Below are 20,328 nucleotides of genomic sequence, written 5' to 3'. Positions count from 1 at the left end.
GTTTCCATGCTCTGGATAAAGTATACCGGAGTATTTTGTGAAACGCTGCAAATCTGGTACAGCGATAACTGCTGAGGACTCTAAGAAAAGAAACAGGTTATATTTTGCACTGCTACTGGAAGTTTCCTAGAAGTATCACATTGTTAAAAAGTAAATTACTGCCGGGCATGGTGGCTCAAGCCTGTAATCCCAGCACTTTGGGAGACCGAGGCGGGTGGATCACGAAGTCAAGAGATTAAGACCACCCTGGTCAACATGGTGAAACCCCATCTCTACTAAAAATACAAAAAATTAGCTGGGCATGGTGGCGTGTGCCTGTAATCCCAGCTACTCAGAAGGCTGAGGCAGGAGAATTGCCTGAACCCAGGAGGCGGAGGTTGCGGTGAGCCGAGATCGCGCCATTGCACTCCAGCCGGGGTAACAAGAGCGAAACTTCATCTCAAAAAAAAAAAAAAAAAAGTAAATTACTTTTTAAAACAACCATATCAATACTACGCCAGAAAAGCAGAGACATCACCAAAATCCACTATAGAGGCTATGCTTCATCCAAAGCTGTGAACCCTTATAAAAGTCTCAACGTCAACAGACTCCACTTAGTAGATATTATTATACTTATTAGTATTAGAGGCTACTGTGTGGATACATTAGTGTTACGGCACAGTGTGGATATTAGTGTTAGGACATGGTGTACATACTATATTGGTGTTGGAGAACAGTGCAGATATTACATTAACATCAGGGAACCATGTGGATAGTATTACATTAGTATTAGAAGCAATGGTGTGGATATCAGATTAGCGTTAGAGTATGGTGTGAATATATTGGTGTTAGGGCACGGTATGGATATCATAGTAATGTTAGGGCATGCTGTGATTATTATATTAGAGGTCACTGTGAGAACATATCTTAGCAGCCACTGTGTCTGGATATTGACAATGATATCAGGGTGTAGTCATAATGATGAGATTTGGGGATTTCATTTTTCTAGATGAATTTCTTCCTTTGCTGAGTACTCTAAAGACTCTCTTCTCTGCACTCAGGGCCATGGAAAGGAAGCATTTTACTCACCAATGAACAAGACTAAGTTGACACAACCCTCGTGCTGCCCTGGCACCTCAGAGGGAAGTTGGTCAGGGGTGGGTTCACGCACCCTCTGGTGGCACCAGAACTCAGCACACTCTTACTCAGTTTCTCAGCAGATGTTCACCCCCGCCTGGCTGTCCTGAAATACCTATAAAATTCAATATTCAGTTTATTCAATGTAATAATTTTGGAAACTCAAGCCAAAATGAAGCCCACTGTAGCCATATCCTTCCCAAAAATAGTGATGGAAGACTTTGGAAGCCATGTAGAATGAAATGAATATATACACACACAAAAAAAAAAAAAAAAAAAAAAAAAAAAAAAAACCTACTCAAAATAGTCCAGAGGCAGTAATATGAAATGCAAAACTATAAAAAATCTAAAAGAAAATCTAGATGACATTGGGTTTGGTGTTGAGTTTTAACACACAACATCAAATGCCAATTCATGAAAATATTGATAACAGACTTTATAAAGCTAAATATTCTACTGTGGAAAATTGTATTCAGAGAATAAAAAGACAAGACAGATGTGAGAAGATATTTACACAATACATAGGTGATTTTAAAACTTGTTAAATATCTGAACAGATACTCAACCACAGCAAATATACCAATAGTAGGCTGGGCATGGTGGATGCCCATCTCTACTAAAAATACAAAAATTACCCAGGCATGGTGGTTCATGCCTGTAATCCTAGCTGCTTGGGAGGCTGAGGCAAGACAATCACTTGAACCTGGGAGGCAGAGGTTGTGGTGGGCCAAGATCACACTATTCCTCTGCCCTACTGTATATGTAAAAATGCAGATTCACTGAACCAGACTAAATTGCATTCACTGGAAGGCTGATCAAGGATTCAAAAGAATGAAACCTTGTGTTTTATCTACTTCTGACCTAGAAGCACCCCCACTTCCTACTTCCAGTTGTTCCTCCTCACTGAACCAAATGACTGTACATCTTACGCATATTGATTGGTGTCTCCTGTCTCTCTAAAATGTATAAGAGCAAGCTCTACCCTGACCACCTTGGGCCCATGTTGTCAGGACCTCCTGAGGCTGTGTCATGGGCGTGTCCTTAACCTTGGTGAAATAAGCTTTCTACTTGACTGAGACCTGACTCAGATATTTTGGGATCACAATCCACAGTCACCATGGTGTGACAGTTGACTACAGCATTCAGTACAGAGATGTGCTATACAGGTTTGTAGCATGGGAGCAATAGGCTATACAATATAACTTATGTCTGGAGTGCGCTATACCATCTAGGATTTAAAAAGACACTCTATGGTGTTCAGACAAGGATGAAATCACCAAGGACAAATTTCTCAGAAAGAATTCACATCAATAGAAGATGCTTGAGCGTATTTTAAATGGTTAAAGCCTAGAAGAAAAAAATAGAAAGTCAACTCCTGTTTTGGTTTAATAACAAAGCTTAATAGAGTTAACATATTTCATCTAATCTAAGATGCTAATGATTAACAAACATTATTTTATGCACCATCACAAATAGGTTGCCAATTAAACTGACTTTCTGAATAACAACAAAAATGTGAATTTACTGCTATTCATGCCAGTAAAGTAAAATGAAAATGAATTACGGTTTTGACATGTTAAAGCAAAACAGGAGGAAGCCGTTAGCCTGAGGTCTTGCAAAGCAAATGGAAACCGAATTGGAGGCATTAAAACTGTCTTTAAAACATGAGCAAACCAACCAGTCAATGACAATAAACCCAGCTGCTAGTTGGCTTTATGACTGTTGATGCTGAGGGAACCATCCCCACAACAGGCAGTCGCCTAGCTGGAGCCAAGGAGAAACCTCACTTAGCTGCCACCACTAACAGCTCGAAGTCCCAAGCCCTGTTTTCCGTTCTGGTGCTTCAGGTGTGATTCACGAATCATTCCTTTGCTTAAATAAACTAAATTTGTTTTGCCTAAAATTCTCTAACCCTTAAATCCTAACAACTAACCGGTAACCCCAAACTCTAACCCTAACCCGTAGCCGTAATCCTCACCCAAAGCCCTGAGCATACATTGGTTTCTGCGTTTGCACTGATACGTCACTGTTGATGATTCAAACTGCTGTATGGTGGCCGCAGGAGCAGCGCGGACTTTACAGTAACGCCGCAGACGGAGGCCTTGCATCAGCATCACAGCTGTTTTCTACACGAGCACTGCGGGTGTTGTATTTGCATCCCGGATGTCACAGCTGCCTTAGGAACGCGCCATTGTGTTCCGAGGCTGCGGTGTGCACCTCGCACTGCCGCCACGTGGCCTTGGCTCGGGAGAACCTCAGCACAAAGGACTCCGAGGGGCTTTTGGTGTCCAGGTTTCCACACTGAGATCTTCCTACTAGTCTCTGACCCTAAGCAGTCAGGCTGCAAACAGGAAGGACTTTACTCACTGTGGACGCAGCCCAGAGTCGTCCCCAGGTGAGGCTGTGCCGGCTAGGTCTGTGCTGTGGAGAAGCAGCTCCGCCCTCACGGGGCCCCGCAGGTCTGCACTGAGGACGACGGAACTCCGCAGGCCGCCATGACGCAAGGCACGCCGGGACCGTGACGCCGTCAGAAAAGGCGGCTCGGGCGCCCCCTGCTGGCGGCCGCCGGGCAGTGCGGGGCCCTCTCGCTCCCGGTGATGTGCCCGCGCCCTCTTCCGGCGACGAGGGCCACGGCAGGGCCCTCCCACAGTGAGACCCAAGCCCCGGGGTCTGTGCTGAGGAGGTCGAGCTCCACCTCCAAGTGCCCCCAGGTCAACACTGAGGAGAACGCAACTCTGCAGACCGCGTGGGCAGCGATGATGCACCTCGGGGGGTGGAGCCTCAGGACTCTGAAAAGGCGGGCTTGGGCACCCTCTCCTGGCGGCAGACCAGTGCAGGGCCCTCTTGCTCACACTGCAGTGGCAACATGCTCCCTGCTGGCAACTAGGGCAATGCAGCATCCTCTGGCTCACTGACATAGGGGGCTGTGCATATGTACACAATGTTCGCCTATATGTACATGCATACATACTGTACATCTGTACATAATGTAAACATTATGTAAATGTGCACATACTGTACATCTCTACCTAATGTGCACATTATGTACACGTGTATATATAGTACATATGTACATAACGTGTACATTATGTATACGTGAACATGTGTACATTACGTATATGTGTACATATTGTACATCCGTACATAATGTGCACATTATGTAAACGTGTATATATTGTACAGCTGTACATAATGTACATAATGTGCACACATATGTACACATGTACATATAGTACATATGTACATTATGTACATGGTTACATATTGTAATACCAAAATTAAAAGTACATAATGTGTATAATCTGTATATTTACCATGATATTACATATTGTATATAAATTATTGTAATTACATATATCATTGTGATATTACAATAATGTATATATCATACACATGTGCATATAAATGTACATATTGTACAGATTATGTACATTTATTGTACATATGTCTTGTGTACACATATGTACATTACAGTAAAGGTACATATGGTACATATTATATACATTTATTGTAATATCCCAATAAACGTACACATTATGAGTATATTCTGGGATATTATTTTTAGTATATTAGATAAAAATTATTCCTAATACCAGGGTGGGTATACACCCATGTGTGTATATCTTGTGATATTATCCATCATATCCTAAGTAGGTATTACTCTCATTGTGAAAGCAAGTGTACACTCTGACTGTTCCATTATCACAGGCGGTGTACAACGCTTCTGTGATGTAGTTACTCTCCTGGGGAGAGTACCCTGAATATCACAGGAAGTATACACCACCACTGTAATATTGTTTCTAACACATCCAAAAACGGAGAGGATACTACTCCAAGTATCTCAGGAAGCACACAAACCCCCAGTGATATTGTTCCTAATAACTAAGGGATTACAGATAATAATACTCACAATGTGACTGGGGCTGTACACCCGTCCTGTGATGTTGTTCCTAATATCCAGGGAAGGAGAGGATGATGTTACTGCCCATAGGGAAATACTCTCTGTATGGCAAGAGATGTACATCAAGCTCTGATATGGTCACTATTGTCCACACACACAAAAAAACAATTATATTGAATTAAACATTGCAAGGGGTGAAAACCCCCTGTGCTGTCAATCCTAATGTCAAGGAAGGTAAGGATGACATTTTTGTCAATATCAAAGAGATGTAACTAGAACTAGTGTTATTGTGCTTAATATATTAAAAAAAAAACCAGAATAACATTATGATATTTCCCTATGATATGGTTCTAGTATCATATTACACAACATTTTCAAAACAGATGGTCCCTAGGAGCCAGGGTGGGCCGGGGGGCTGCTACGGGCCCTTTACCGGGGTCTGTCGGCACAGCCCCATAGCCAGGGGGACCCTAGCAGCCAGGGTGAGCTGTGGGGCTGCTACAGGCACTCTGGATGGGGCTGTGGGCACAGCCCCCTAGCCAGGAGGTCCCTAATAGCCAGGGTGGGCTGGGGGCTGCTATGGGCCCTCTGGCGAGGGGTGCGGGCACAGCCTCCTAGCCAGGGGGTCCCTAGTAGCCAGGGTGGGCCAGGGGCTGTGTGTGGGCACAGACTCCTAGCCAAGGAATCCCTAGCAGCCAGGGTGGCCTGGGGGGCTGCTACGGTTTTAGCTGTGTATTTTGAAAAAGTTGTCTCTAAGTGCTATAGCTGATGAAATTAGAATGAGTGATCTGTGTCTACTTGAGTTGAGCTTTCTTTTAGTAATAAAGGATTAAGTTCTATTTGAATTCTTTAGAACTGACTCTCATTCTTGTCAGTCAACTGTGAATTTTCTGTGTTAATTTCTAGCAGAGGTAATAGAGTTAATCCAAAACCATAGGTGTATTAAAGTCCAGATTGACAAGTATACTCAACAAACCAGGTACTGAGCTGGAAGAGGGATCTTTTCCCAGTGGGCCTTAAGGCCCACATAAATCCCTGCACAGAAATTGAGAAACAGAGACAGAAAGGGACTCACCTAAGGCTTGTCACTTGAAAGTGAGTGGCTGGCTGACTAGCAGAGGGCTGGAAATCAAATCCAAATCTCCTGACCTCTAATTTCAAAGGGTGCACTGCCTCCCCAAGGCCCAGTTTCACAGGTAAATAGCTTAACAAGGGCTTTACTGGATTGAAGTCAACATTAAAAGATATCGGAATAGTCTTTGGCCCCTTGTCTCTAACGAGAATTCGCCCAGGTAATATTTTAACACTGGGTCTAACCTGAGAGATCTGGACTTTCAGCCTGAAACTCTTGAAAAGGATTGATTAACTTAGGAGATCCTGCTACAAAGTAAGAGTCAAGAACCATTTTCAGCAAAGGTGAGCTGACCTCAGTGGTCAATAGGAAATGAGCTCGTTTCAATTACCACCCTCTCACTAATCATCAAGATAAAATTTCTTAAAACATACATGTATTGTGTTTTTCAGAGGGCTGGGGGTTATCCAAGATTCTGAGTAACATGCTACCACAGGAAGGAGATGCTGTTCACTCCTGAAGACAGACACACAGACACACAGACACACACACACACACACACACACAGTCTAAACACACAACTGGTAGTGTCCAGCCAGATACTTAGCAGTATGAGGAGGGCTTTGAAGTCATCCATGTTGCAAAGGAAGAGACACCTTTCCCTAATTCACATGTCCATTCTCCCTCCTTCTCCCCCAATGCTGCCTCCCCCTGAAGCCCACGCATTACTACGTAGAACAAAATTAGGCAAGGCTATCAGGTTAAAGCATTGTCAATGATGCTCTCATTAAAAATAACAGCACAGTCAAATGGAGAACATGCTTGCATATAAAATGTGATTAATTCTTTCAGACATGGCTCATGATGACTGGGACCACGCCTCCAGGGAGAAGCTCTGCTCTGCAGCCATCCAAGCTGTGTTCCTGGCCACCTCCCAAAGTGCTTCACACTCTCATTTCACCCTTAGAGGCAGACAAGAGGACTGCAAAGGACTCACTTGTCTCCTGTGCTCTCTGAAAAAGACTCCCAATTCTCCTGGGGACCAAAAGGAACAACAAAGGTTGTTTTTTCTTTGTAGAGCACACAACTTTTTCAAAATACACAGCTAAAACTGCTCCTGCTTTAAGTGCTATAGCCCTAGCCCTAGCCCTAGCCCTAAACCTAACCCTAATCACGAACCTGAACCCGAAACCTAACCCTAACCGTTTTTTGAAATCGACTTTTCTGTAATCAACTTGCCTGGCCTTTTCTCAAATTGACTTTTCTGGAATCAACTTGTTTGGCCTTGTCTGAAATCGACTTCTCTGGAATCTACTTGCCTGGCCTGTCTCAAATCGACTTTTCTGGAATTGACTTGCCTTGTCTGAAATCGATTTTCCTGAAATCCACTTGTTTGGTCTGAAATCGACCTTTTCTGAAATTGACTTGCCTGGCCTTGCCTGAAATCGATTTTTTTGGAATCGACTTGTTTTGCCTTGCCTGAAATCGACTTTTCTGAAATCAGCTTGCCTCCCCTTCTCGTAAATCGATTTTTCTGGAATTGACTTGCCTTGCCTTGCCTGAAATCGATTTTTTTTTTTTGGAATCGACTTGTTTGATCTTGCCTAAAATCCATTTCTCTGGAATCGACATGCCTTGTCTGAAATCGATTTTTCTAGAATCCACTTACTTGGTCTGAAATTGACTTTTCCAAAATCGACTTGCCTGGCGTTGCCTGAAATCGATTTTTCTGAAATTTACTCTCTGGTCTGAAATCGACTTGCCTTGCCTGAAATCGATGTCTCTGGAATCGACGTGCCTTGTCTAAAATCGACTTTTCTGGAACCCACTTACTTGGGCTGAAATCGACTTTTCTGGAATCTACTTGTTTGGCCTTGCTGGAAATCCATTTTTCCTGGATTCGACTTGCCTTATCTGAAATAGACTTTTCTGGAATCGATCTGTCTTGCCTGAAATTGATTTTTCTGGAATCGACTTGTTTAGCCTTGCCTGAAATCAATTTTCCTGGATTTGACTTGCCATGCCTTTTTTTTTTTTTTTTTTGAAATCGACTTTTCTGGATTCCACTTGTCTGGTCTGAAATCGATTTTTCTGAAATGGACTTGCCTAGCCTTGCCTGTAATCGATTTTTCTGAAATCTGCTTGCCTCCCCTTGTCTGAAATCGATTTTTCTGGAATTGACTTTCCTTCCCTGAAATAGATTTTTTTGGGAATCGACTTGCTTGGCCTTGCCTGAAATCAATTTCTCTGGAATCGCCGTGCCTTGTCTGAAATCGACTTTTCTGAAATCGACGTGCCTGGCCTTGCCTGAAATCCATTTTCCTAAAGCACTTAAAGCGGGGACCATTTTAGCTCTGTATTCTTAGAAACTTATCTAGCACTTAAAGCATGGACAGTTTAAGCTGTGTATTTTCAAAAAGTTGTCTCTAAGTGCCACAGCTGATAAAGTCAAAATGAGTGACCTGTGTCCCCTTGAGTTGAGCATTCTTTTAGTAATAACGGATTAAGTTATATTTGAATTCTTTTTTTTTTTTTTTTTTTTTTTTTTTGAGGTGGAGTTTCACTCTTGTTACCCAGGCTGGAGTGCAATGGCGCGATCTCGGCTCACCACAACCTCCGCCTCCTGGGTTCAGGCAATTCTGCTGCCTCAGCCTCCTGAGTAGCTGGGATTACAGGCACGTGCCACCATGCCCAGCTAATTTTTTGTGTTTTTAGTAGAGACAGGGTTTCACCATGTTGACCAGGATGGTCTCGATCTCTCGACCTCGTGATCCACCCACCTCGGAAGCCGAGGCAGACAGATCACCTGAGGTTAGGAGTTCTAGACCAGCTTGGCCAATGTGGCAAAACCCTGTCTCTACTAAAAATACAAAAATTACCCGGGCCTGCTAGCATGCACTTCGAATCCTAGCTACTTGGGAGGCTGAGGCAGGAGAACAGCTTGAACCCAAAAGGTGGAGGCTGCAGTAAGCTGATATTGAGCCACTGCACACCAGCCTGGCTGAAACGGCAAGATTCCATCTGGAAAAGAAAAAAAGAAAGAAAACCAAAATGTCTGGGAGTGGCAGGGTGCAGTGGCTCACTCCTGTAATCCCAGCAATTTGGGAGGCTGAGGTGAGCAGAGCACCTGACGTTAGCAGTTCAAGACCAGCCTGACCAACATGAAGAACACCTGTCTCTATGGAAAATACAAAAATTAGCTGGGCATAGTGGCATGTTCCTATAATCTCAGCTCCTCAGCTGGATGAGGAAGGAAGATCACTTCAACCTGGGAGGTGAAGTTTGCAGTGAGCTGAGGTGGTGCTACTGCACTCCAGCCTGGGTGACAGAGAAAGACTCCGTCTCAAAAAAAAAAAAAAAAAAATCAAATAATTTCACACTAGAATAGTTATACTAAAAAACAAAACAAAAAAAAGAGTTGACAAAGATGTGCAGAAACTTGAACCCATAAACACTGCTTCTGACAGTATTAAACGGTCCAGCCTATGTGTAAAATCATTTGGTGTTTCTTCAAACACTTGCAAATAGATTTGCTATATGACTCAATGATTCCATTCTTCGGCATATACCGCAAAGAACTGAAGACAGGTGTTCAAACAAAAACTTGTATGCTCTTTAAGTGTGTCAAGGTGACAAATATGCAGGAAAGTCTGGGTCACAGTGCCAGGAAAAGAAAACTGGATCAGAACAAAGAAAAACACATCATACTCCCAGGTGGTGCAGAAGGTAAAAGTGAAATGAGTTTGTAGACTGAATTATCATGTAGAAACCGTGCTGATTTCCTGATCTAGGGGTTATGTGGTGGTTACCTGGGAGAGTGTACTTTGGGCAAAATATACTGAAGTATTTTCTGGGACATTGTAAATCTGGTACAGCAACAACTGCTGCAAAATCTAAGAGAAGAAACAGGTTATACTTTGTAGTGCTATTGGAAGATTCCTAGAAGTATGACATTATTGGAAAGCAAACTACTTTTTAGAACAACCATATCAATACCACGCCAGGAAAGCAAAGACCTCATCAAAATCCATTATAGAGGCTATAGTTCAACCGAAGCTGTGAAATCCTTATAAAAGTCTCCATGTCAACAGAGTTCACTTAGTAGATACTACTGTATTTACTAGTATTAGAAGCTACTGTGTGGATATATTAGTGTTACGGCATGATGTGGATATCAGTGTTAGGGCATGTTGTGAATATTATATTGGTGTTAGGGTATGGTGTGATTACTATATTAGAGACCACTGTGAGAATACTTATTAGCAGCCACTGTGTCTTGGACACTGACAAGATCAGAGTGTAGTCAAAACAGTGGATTTGATGGTTTCCTTTGTCTAGCTGAATTCCTTCCTCTGCTGAGTACTCTCTAAAGACTCTCTCCTCTGCAGTCAGGGCTTTGGACAGGAAGTTTGTTACTCACCAATGAATAACACCAAGTTGACACGACCTTCATGCTGCCCTGAGGAAGATAAAGCTCCTTGCCACTTCTGGCACCTCAGAGGGAAGTTGGTCAGGGGTGGGTTCGTGCACCCTCTGGTGATGCCAGAGCTCCGCACAGACACTCTTCCTCAGTTTCTAGGTGGACGTGCAACCCCGCCTGACTGTCCTGAAATACCTATAAAATTCAATATTGAGTTTACGCAATGTAATAATTTTAGAAATTCAAACCAAAATGAAGCCCGCTGTAGCCATTCCTTCCCAAAGACGGTGATGGAAGACTTTGGAAGCCATGTAGAATAAAATGAATAAATACACAAATTAAGAAAAACAAAAACCTACTCAAAATAGTCCAGAGACTGTAATTTTTTTTTTTTTGAGACGGAGTTTTGCTCTTGTTACCCAGGCTGGAGTGCAATGGCGTGATCTCGGCTCACCGCAACCTCCGCCTCCTGGGTTCAGGCAATTCTCCTGCCTCAGCCTCCTGAATAGCTGGGATTATAGGTACGCACCACCATGCCCAGCTAATTTTTTGTGTTTTTAGTAGAGACGGGGTTTCACCATGTTGACCAGGTTGGTCTCTCTCTCTCGACCTCGTGATCCACCCGCCTCGGCCTCCCAAAGTGCTGGGATTACAGGCTTGAGCCACCGCGCCTGGCCCAGAGACTGTAATTTTAAATGCAAAACTATAAAAAATCTAAAAGAAAATCTATATGACATTGAGTTTGGTGTTGACTTGTAACATAAAACATCAAATACCAATTCATGAAAATATTGATAACACAGACTTTACAAAACTAAGTATTCTACTGTGCAAAACTATTCAGAGAACAAAAAGACAAGAGAGATGTGAGAAGATAATTACAAAATACATACGTGATTTTAAAACTGGGTAAATATCTGAACAGATACCTAACCAAAGCAAATATACTGATAGTAGGCTGGGCATGGTGGCTCATGCCTGTCATCCCACAACTTTCGAAGGCTTAGATAGGTAAATAATCTGAGGTCAGGAGTTCCAGACCAGCCTGGCCAACATGGCGAAACCCCATTTCTACTAAAAATACAAAAAATTAGCCAAGCGTGCTGGTGGTTACCTGTAATCCCAGCTACTTGGGAGGCTGAAGCAGGAGAATCACTTAAACATGGGAGCTAGAGGGTGCAATGAGCCAGTATCGTGCCATTGCCCTCCAACCTAGGTTACAGAGCAAGAAAGACTCCAACTTAAAAAAAAAAAATGTTAATAACGTATCTGACGCATGTTGATATGTTAATACGAGGGGAAACTAGTTTGGGTCTACACAGGAAATCTGCATTTTCCTCCCAATTTCAGTGTGAATCTAAAACCAATTTAAAATAAAACCTTTATTTAAAAATTATAAATTTTTTTAAATATCTGCTTACTTATTTGTACTAATAATAAGTAGTAATTGACACTAACTACTACTTTTCAAAACAAGGGCATTCATGATGCTGCAAAGTAATTTATGCAAACATATATAATTTCAATGAAATGCCTATTTTACAAGATTTATGTTAAAATAACACATCCATGTAAACATATTTATCGTATCTTTTTTCTTGTGGTGTGGTTCACTCTCTAGGAAATCTGGTCACCTTAGAACCAAGGAAAGAATTCAGATTTTGGAGACTATTTCAATTTACAGCAGGATGTTTTCAAAAATATAACTTTTAAAAAAAAAATTTCTTCCGATCGATGTGGTGACGTCATGCTCTCCCGGGCCGTGACCGATCCGTGGCGGGCAAGGGACGGCCATTCATGGTGAATGGGACTGCTCTTCTCGTCCTGCCCGCGGGGGCCCCTTGCCTCTCCTCTCCCTGCCTGTGGGGTTTGCCTTGGGAGAGGCATAGGGGTACGGAATCCGGCTCGACCTCACTGTGCTTCCCCGATCCTCTGCCTGGCGGGGGCGGTGGCGGCGGGGTCATCTGACGCGGCAGGCATCCCTCCCTCTTGCCTCCTGTGGTTGTTGCCTTGCAGGGGTGGGCCCCTCTCCACTGCGGTGGGGGGCTGTCCCGCCAGCCCGCCGTGCTGCCCTTGCCAGGGTGGTGTCAGCGTTGGCTCCGCTTGGGCCTTTGCGGTGCTCCTGGAGCACTCCGGGCTGTCCCTCAGGTGCCCGAGGCCGAGCGGTGGTGCTGTTCCAGCCCCTGGGGCCCCCTCCTCCGGTTGCTGCCGTGGGGTCTGCGTGTGGGTCCTGAGGAGGAGCTCAGCTCTTCAGAGGGAGGGTCGTCGAGGTGGTCAAGCAAGGTGCGCCCCTCCCGCGCAGGGTAAGGAGCGCCTCTGGTTTTCCTCCTCTTGCCAAAGACCACCCCTCCCTTTCCCAGGTGTCCCTGAGCGCCTCCATGGGTGGCCCAATGAGGGGCGACCGGTTTATTAATTTAATTTATATATATTAAATTAAAAAAATTAAAATAGCAATTGATTGTGACTGAATCACTTATTATAATGAATTCTTGTCTTTGTTTTGTTTCCCAGCATTCCTTTTAGCTACAATACAACAAAAGCAAATATTTGCCATTGGAAAAAATATTCAAAGGAAGACTGTAAAGGGAATTTGTGACCACAATTATTCAATGTTTCATGACGATGCTTTCTAATACTGAAAAGTTTAAAGGGATAGTCAAAGTTATTCCCCCAAAGATGCTTTGAAGAAATCGATGAAACTAGAGAAACAAAAGTGGCAGGACAATCAATGTGACTTTAGATGTCACTGTGTCTTGTGAGAAAAAGTAATTTACCTTTAGAGGATCACTAAGAATTACTGGAAGCCCAGACTGTGGAATGTATCTAAATTTAGTTGTCAATATCACTAGCAATGAATGTGATAAAAAGGGATCTCTGTTTTATTTGTGTAATACAATACCAACGCAGTATTTAACGCTCCAAGGAAAACAATGTTATACCTGAAATACAGTTGACAATATCAGAATCAAAATAAGCTTCCTGACCAGCCATGGTGGCTCACGCCTGTAATCCCAAGACTTTGAGAGGCCAAAGCAGGCGGATCACCAGAGGTCGGGAGCTCCAGACCCGCCTGACAAACACGGAGAAACCCCATCTCTACTAAAAATACAAAAATTACCCAGGCTTGGTGGTGCATGCCTGTAATCCCAGCTACTGGGGAGGATGCGGCAAGACAATCGCTTAAACCAGGGAGGAGGCGGGTGTGCTGGGCCAAGATCACACCATTCTTCTGCCCTACTGTCTATGTAAAAATGCAACTTCACTGAACCAGACTAACTTGTATTCAGTGGAAGGCTGATCAAAAAATTCAGAAGAATGCAACTTTTGTTTTATCTACTTCTGACCTAGAACCACCCCCTACCCCGCCTTCCTACTTCCAGTTGTTCCACCTCACTGAACCAAATGACTTTACATCTTGCACATATTGATTGGTGTCTCTTGTCTCTCTAAAATATATAAGAGCAAGCTCTACCCTGACCACCTTGGGCCCATGTTGTCAGGACCTCCTGAGGCTGTGTCATGAGCATGTCCTTAACCTTGGCGAAATAAGCTTTCTACTTGACTGAGACCTGACTCAGATATTTTGGGATCACAATCCACAATCACCATGGTGTGACATTTGACTACAGCATTCAGTACAGAGATGAGCTATGAAGGAATGGTATGTAGCCTGAAAGCAAGAAGCTATACCATATCACTTATGTGTGAAGGGGGCTACACCATCCAGGTTTTATAAGGACACTCGATGGTGTTTGCACAAAGATGAAATCACTAAGGACACATTTCTCAGACAGTATCCACATTGTTAGGAGATGCTTGAGTGTATTTTAATTGGTTAAAGCCTAGGAGGAAAAAAAAGCAACTGAACTCCTGTGATGGTTTCATAACAAAGCTTAATAGAGTTAACATATTTCATCTAATCTAAGATGCTAATAATTAACAGACATCATTTTATGCAACATCACAAATAGGCTGCCAATTAAACTGACTTTCTGAATGACAACAAAAATGTGAACTTACTTTTATTAATGCCAGGAAAATAAAATGAAAATGAATTATGGTTTTGATATGTTAAAGCAAAAAAGGAGGAAACCGTTAGCCTGAGGTCTTGCCTAAGCAAACGGAAACCGAACTTCGAGGCATGCAAACTGACTTAAAAACATGAATAAACCAATTAGTCAATGACAAAAAGCCCAGCTGCCAGCTGGCTGTATGACTATTGACGCTGAGGGAACCATCCCCACAACCGGCGGTCGCCCAGCTGGAGCCCATGAGAAACCTCACTCAGCTGCCACCGCTAAGAGCTTGAAGCCCCAAGCCCTGTTTTCCGTTCTGGTGCTTCAGGCATGATTCATGCATCATTCCTTCCTTCAAGTTTGCCTAAAATTTTTCTAACCCCTGTATCCTAACCCCTAACTGGTAACCCCGAACTCTAACCCTATCCGCTAGCCCTAATCCTCACCCTAAACCCTAACCATACGTTAGTTTCTACGTTTGCACTGATATGTCCGTGTTGAGTATTGAAACTGCGGTACTGGCAGGGCCGCATGACTAGTGCGGATTTTATAGCAACATGTTTGGACTGAGGCCTTGCATTAGCATTAGGTGTTTCCTACCTGAGCACTGGGCTTATTGTATCCGTATTTCAGAGGCCATCTCTGCCTCGGGAACGCTCCATTTGTCTTCTGAGGCTGCTGGGTGCACCTCACACCGCAGCCGCCTGGCCTTGGGCGGGAGAACCCAGGTGCGCAGGGTTCAGAGGGGCTTTTCGTGTCCAGTTTCCCACACAGAGCTCTTCGTACTAGTCTCTGACCCTCAGCAGTCAGGAATGCAGACAGGAAGGATTTTACTCACCGTGGACACGGCCCAGAGTTGTCCCAAACCGAGGCTGTGCCCACTACGTCTGTGCTGTGGAGAACGCAGCTCCGCAGATTGCCCTGACGCGATGCACGCCGGCGCCCTGACGCCCACTGAAAAGGCACGCTCGGGCGCCCCCTGCTGGTGGCCAGGCGTGCGGGGACCTCTTGCTCATGGTCCTGTGTCAGCACCCCCCTGATGGCAGCTGGGGCCACCGCAAGCCCCTCTTGCAGTAAGAACCCCGCCCCAAGGTGTGTGCTGAGGAGGACGCAGTTCCACCCTCACAATGCCCCCCAGTTCTGTAAGGAGGAGAACGCAACTCTGCAGACCGTTGTGACTCAATGCACACTGGTGGTGTGACAGGATGCACACCGGTGGAGGAGCCTCAAGAATCTGAAAGGTGGGTGTGGGGGCCCCTACTGGGGGCCTGCACTGCAGGGCCCTCTTGCTCACGATGCTGTGCCCACGCCCCCTTCTGGCTAGGTCCACTGCAGGGCCCTCTGACAGTGTGGTGACCAGCATCACCTGCTGGCAGCTGGAGCCCTGCAGGGCCCACTTGCTCAGTGTAGTGGCAATATGCCCGCTGCTGGCAAACAGGGCAGTGCTACATCCTCTTGCTCAAAGTGTGGTGCCTGTGCTGCTGGGCACTCTTACTCTCGGTGGAGTGGGGTCACGCCCCCGGCTGGTGGCTGGGGCACTGCAAGACCCTCTTGCCCATAGCATCCTGGCAACACTCCCGTGATGGCAACTAGAGCACTGCAGGGTTCTGTTGCTCATGGTGTGGTATTCGCTGGTATTACAAGCGTGTGCCACCATGCCTGGCTAATTTTGTATCTTTAATACAGTCAGGATTTCTCCATGTTGGCCAGGCTGGTCTCAAACACCCAACCTCAGGTAATCTGCCCGCCTCAGCCTCCCAAAGTGCGGGGATTATGGGCATGAGCCACCTAGCTCGGCCTAATTTTTTGATTTGTCATAGAGACGGGGTTTTGCCATGTTACCTATGCTGTGGGGTTTCCTTCTGATGAGATGAAAATATTCTGGAATTAGGTAGAGGAGATGGCTGTACAGCATTGTGAATGTACTAAAAATGAACTGTATACATTAAAATGGAAGAAATGGTGACTTATACAAATTTTATTTTGATTGATTGATTTTTTCTGGTCTGACATGACTCTAGGCTTGTCAGTCAATATTTTGATTTTTTTAAAAAGGACAACGATGAGTTGAAACGTTTAAGGACCTATCAGTAGAAATGGTAAGAAGACAGCGCATGGCTGGGCGCAGTGGCTCACGCCTGTAATCCTAGCACTTTGGGAGGCCAAGGTGGGTGGATCACCTGCGGTCAGGAATTCAAGACCAGCCTGGCCACCATGGCGAAAACCCATCTTTAAAAAAAAAAAAAACAGAAGAAGACAGCGCAGAAGAGGGCAGGGCTGAGACTCAAGGGAGACAGCACGCTCCCCGCGGCCTCCTGCTGTCTGCGGGGCACCTGGAGCCCTGAGGCCCCACTCCTGCCTGACTCCCTGCCTGCTGGCTCCTAATCATCTGGCTTCTGCGGCTTCTTCAGCTCCCACTGCCCCCAGAGTGAAGGCTGCTCATCCACACTCACCTGGCCTCGGTGACGCCAGCAGCGTTTCCCCTGCACATGCTTTCCAGCTGCATGTAGACCGAGCAGTTGACCCAGCTCCACTCGGGGTCACAGATGGCCAGGAAGTTGGGGTGCAGGTGGCCGATCGTGTACTTGGCCAGGTCCGTCAGAGACTGGATCACAGCCGCCCCAAAGAGGAAGGTCCCCAGCACCTTGTACACAGCAGCCACGTAATTATTGAAGTCAGAGCAGGAATAGAGCTGGTCTGTGGGCACCAGGTAGGCTTCTCCCGCCGAGACCTGCGTGTGGGGCAGCCGCGGTGACCAGAGGGGGTCCTGGTCAGCCCATGGGCCCTTAGTGGGCCTCAGTCCTCCGCACGGGCCTCCCCAAGGCTGCTGCAGAGCTGGAGACTCTAAAGGTGCCCTAGCTGGGCTCGGTGGCTCACACCTGCCAGCCCAGCACTGTGGGAGGCTGAGGCGGGAGGATCACCTGAGGTCGGGCATTCAAGACCAGCCTGACCAACATGGTGAAACCTGTCTCTACTAAAAATACAAAAATTAGCATGCCTGTAGTCCCAGCTACTGGGGAGACTGAGGCAAGAGAATCACTTGAACCCAGGAGGCGGAGGTTACAGTGCACGGAGATCCTGCCATTGCACTCCAGACTGGGCAACAAGAGCAAAACTCCATCTCAAAACACAAAAGGGGGTTCCTATTACCCACAAGTACCACTCGGGGCAAGGCTGTGTCCCCCAGCCCCCCACAGACCTCCAGGCCACCCCCATCAGGAACCCAGGGTTAGGCTGTACCCCATCCTGCCCCCCTCCCTGTCCCTCTGAACCCCTCCTGCCTTACAAGGAAGACGGTGGCTGTGATGGTGACCCCGGCCAGAGCCCAAGGGTGATGGTGTCTGGATGATAGGGGTACCGGATGGAGTCATCCTCACAGTAAAATCCTCGGTTATAAAGGGAGTTCACCAGTGACAGGACAGCGAAGGACAGGGAGGCTGGAGGGGGAGAAGGGCCTGGGAGCTGTGAGGTTCTCAAACCAGCTGGGCCATGGGGCCCCCACACCAGCCTTGGCCTTGAGGCCTCCCACCAACAAGGAAGAGCTTCTCTCACAGCACGTGGGAGGCCCAAGCGACACTCCTTTCCCATCACCCTCAGATAAGCACGAACTCCCCAGGCCCTCTCCCCCTCACACCCTCCCTCTGCTCCTTGAAAAACCGGGCAAGGCCGGGCGCGGTGGCTCAAGCCTGTAATCCCAGCACTTTGGGAGGCCGAGGCGGGTGGATCACGAGGTCAAGAGATCGAGACCATCCTGGTCAACATGGTGAAACCCCATCTCTACTAAAAATACAAAAAATCAGCTGGGCATGGTGGTGCATGCCTGTAATCCCAGCTACTCAGCAGGCTGAGGCAGGAGAATTACCTGAACCCAGGAGGAGGAGGTTACAGTGAGCGGAGACCCTGCCATTGCACTCCAGCCTGAGTAACAAGAGCAAAACTCCGTCTCAAAAAAAAAAAAAAACAAAAAAAAAAAACAGGCAAACACTCACCTCTGGGCCTTTGCACAGAGACTTCTCTCTGCCCAAAATATCTTATTTTTATTTTTAAAGGTAGAGACAGGGGTCTGATGCTGACCAGGCCGGTCACAAACTCCCAGGCTAGAGCGACCCCCCAGCCTCAGCCTCCCAAAGTGCCGAGATTACAGGTGTGAGACAACGTGCCGGGCACCAAAGTGACTCCCACTTCCACTCAGTTTCATCTCCCCTCCCGGCTGTCCCCACCAGCGTCCCTCTCACAAAAGGAAAGGTCTGTTTAGCCATGCGTGGTGGCGTGTGCCTGTAATCCAGCTACTTGGGAGGCTGAGGCAGAAAAATTGCTTGAAACCGGAAAATGGAAGTTGCAGTGAGCCGGGATCGTGCCACTACACTCCAGCCTGGCAACAGAGCGAGACTCTGTCTCAATTTATTAAAAGAAAATAAATAAATAAATAAATAAATAAATAAATAAAAATAAAAGGGAAGGTCTGCTCTTTCTCCCTGTTGCCCCATGTGGAATTACGCAGTCACCTGTGGGACACTGGACTTAATCTCCCCACCTCCACCCGCCAGCACCAGGAGGGGCCTATTGTATTCAGGACAGAGACCCTGGAGGCTGCTCAGAGCCTGGCCAGCGCAGATGTTTAATAAACATCTGTTAAAACAGGCAGGACTTATTTCAACCTAAGAGCTGGCCAGAGAAGTCAGGAAAAGGCAAAAGCAGGGGCACAGCGGAGGTGCCTTCCTGCTCACCTCTGCCCGCCACTGACCCTCGTGCCAGGGCACATGCCAGCCACATGGTAACTCAGGGACGAAAAGCACATTCTTCTCAATTCCACACTTGCAGAAGGTGTCACACAGCACTGGGGCTCCCGGGGCCCTGCTGGGCTCAGGGTGGCCAGGGAAGCCGGAGTCAGCTACAGAGGGCAGGGGCCGGGGCAGCTCCCTGTTCCACTCGGCAGGTGCACAACAAAAGCGCAGGGTGTCTACCCCAGAGAATAACGAAGGCAGGGCGTTTTTGGCCCAGCAGGGCAAGGACAAAAAAGCGTGGCTTTTCTGAATTCTGAGAGTCTGAGGAGGGACAGGGAGCCTCACACTCCTCCCTGCATGCCAGCTGCAAGGGTCCTAGGACACGGCACACCTTTGATGCTGGCTGAGTCTGGGGAAATAAAGCAGTGAAGACAGCAGAGATCTGCCTCACAGGGCAGAAAAGGCGGAGGGAATGCAGAACAGAACGGGCAGTGCAGGGGCCCAGAGCCGGGCTGGTGCCTGGAGAGGCGAGCGCTGGGGCAGAGGGAGATGCGCTGTAAGAGCCCGGCTTCTGCTGGGGCGCAGGGGCGGCTGGCGCCGCTGAGTGAGGGCAGAGACCAGGGAGGAGGCTCCTGCAATTGCCCCGCCGTGGAAGGTCGGGGTCACAGGATTGCAGCCTCTCCCCGCGGCTCTCAGCAGGCGGAGCCTCACACCGGTTGGCCTCCGTTTCCGACCTCCCTGCCCCAGTAACTCCAGCTAGACTCAGACACCCCCATGACAACCGGCCCCGGGCTTCCCTCTGCCTGGAAAGCTCACCCTGGGGTCCCCGGAACAGGCACCTTCTCTTCCTTTGACCCCCGGGAGCCTTCCCGCCCTCACGCTGCCCCCACAGCCCCGTCTGGAACCTGTGGACTGCACCGTGACGGGCGGCAGCTTCCAGATGGAGGTGCCCTCGGCCTGGCCGCCACCCCTGGCACGCAGCAGCCACACCCAACCCCACCCCGGCGGCACCTCCCGGCTGTGCAGCCTCCAGCAGGCGACTCCGCGCGGCTGCCCCTCCCTCACAGGCCGTTTACGGA

At 46.9% G+C, this 20,328-nt stretch overlaps 1 pseudogene; it reads right to left on the bottom strand.

Annotated features, from left to right (window-relative positions):
* LOC141585497 (phospholipid phosphatase 2-like) overlaps positions 1-19,298 on the bottom strand; it is a 133,020-nt pseudogene extending 113,722 nt beyond the window's left edge.
* Between the last annotated feature and the right edge of the window lie 1,030 nt (positions 19,299-20,328).

The sequence above is a fragment of the Saimiri boliviensis genome, chromosome 8 (genome assembly GCF_048565385.1).
Source record: "Saimiri boliviensis isolate mSaiBol1 chromosome 8, mSaiBol1.pri, whole genome shotgun sequence".
NCBI classification, from domain to species: domain Eukaryota; kingdom Metazoa; phylum Chordata; class Mammalia; order Primates; family Cebidae; genus Saimiri; species Saimiri boliviensis.
Note: the sequence above shows the minus strand (reverse complement) of the source record. Positions and strands in the feature narration are given on the sequence as shown.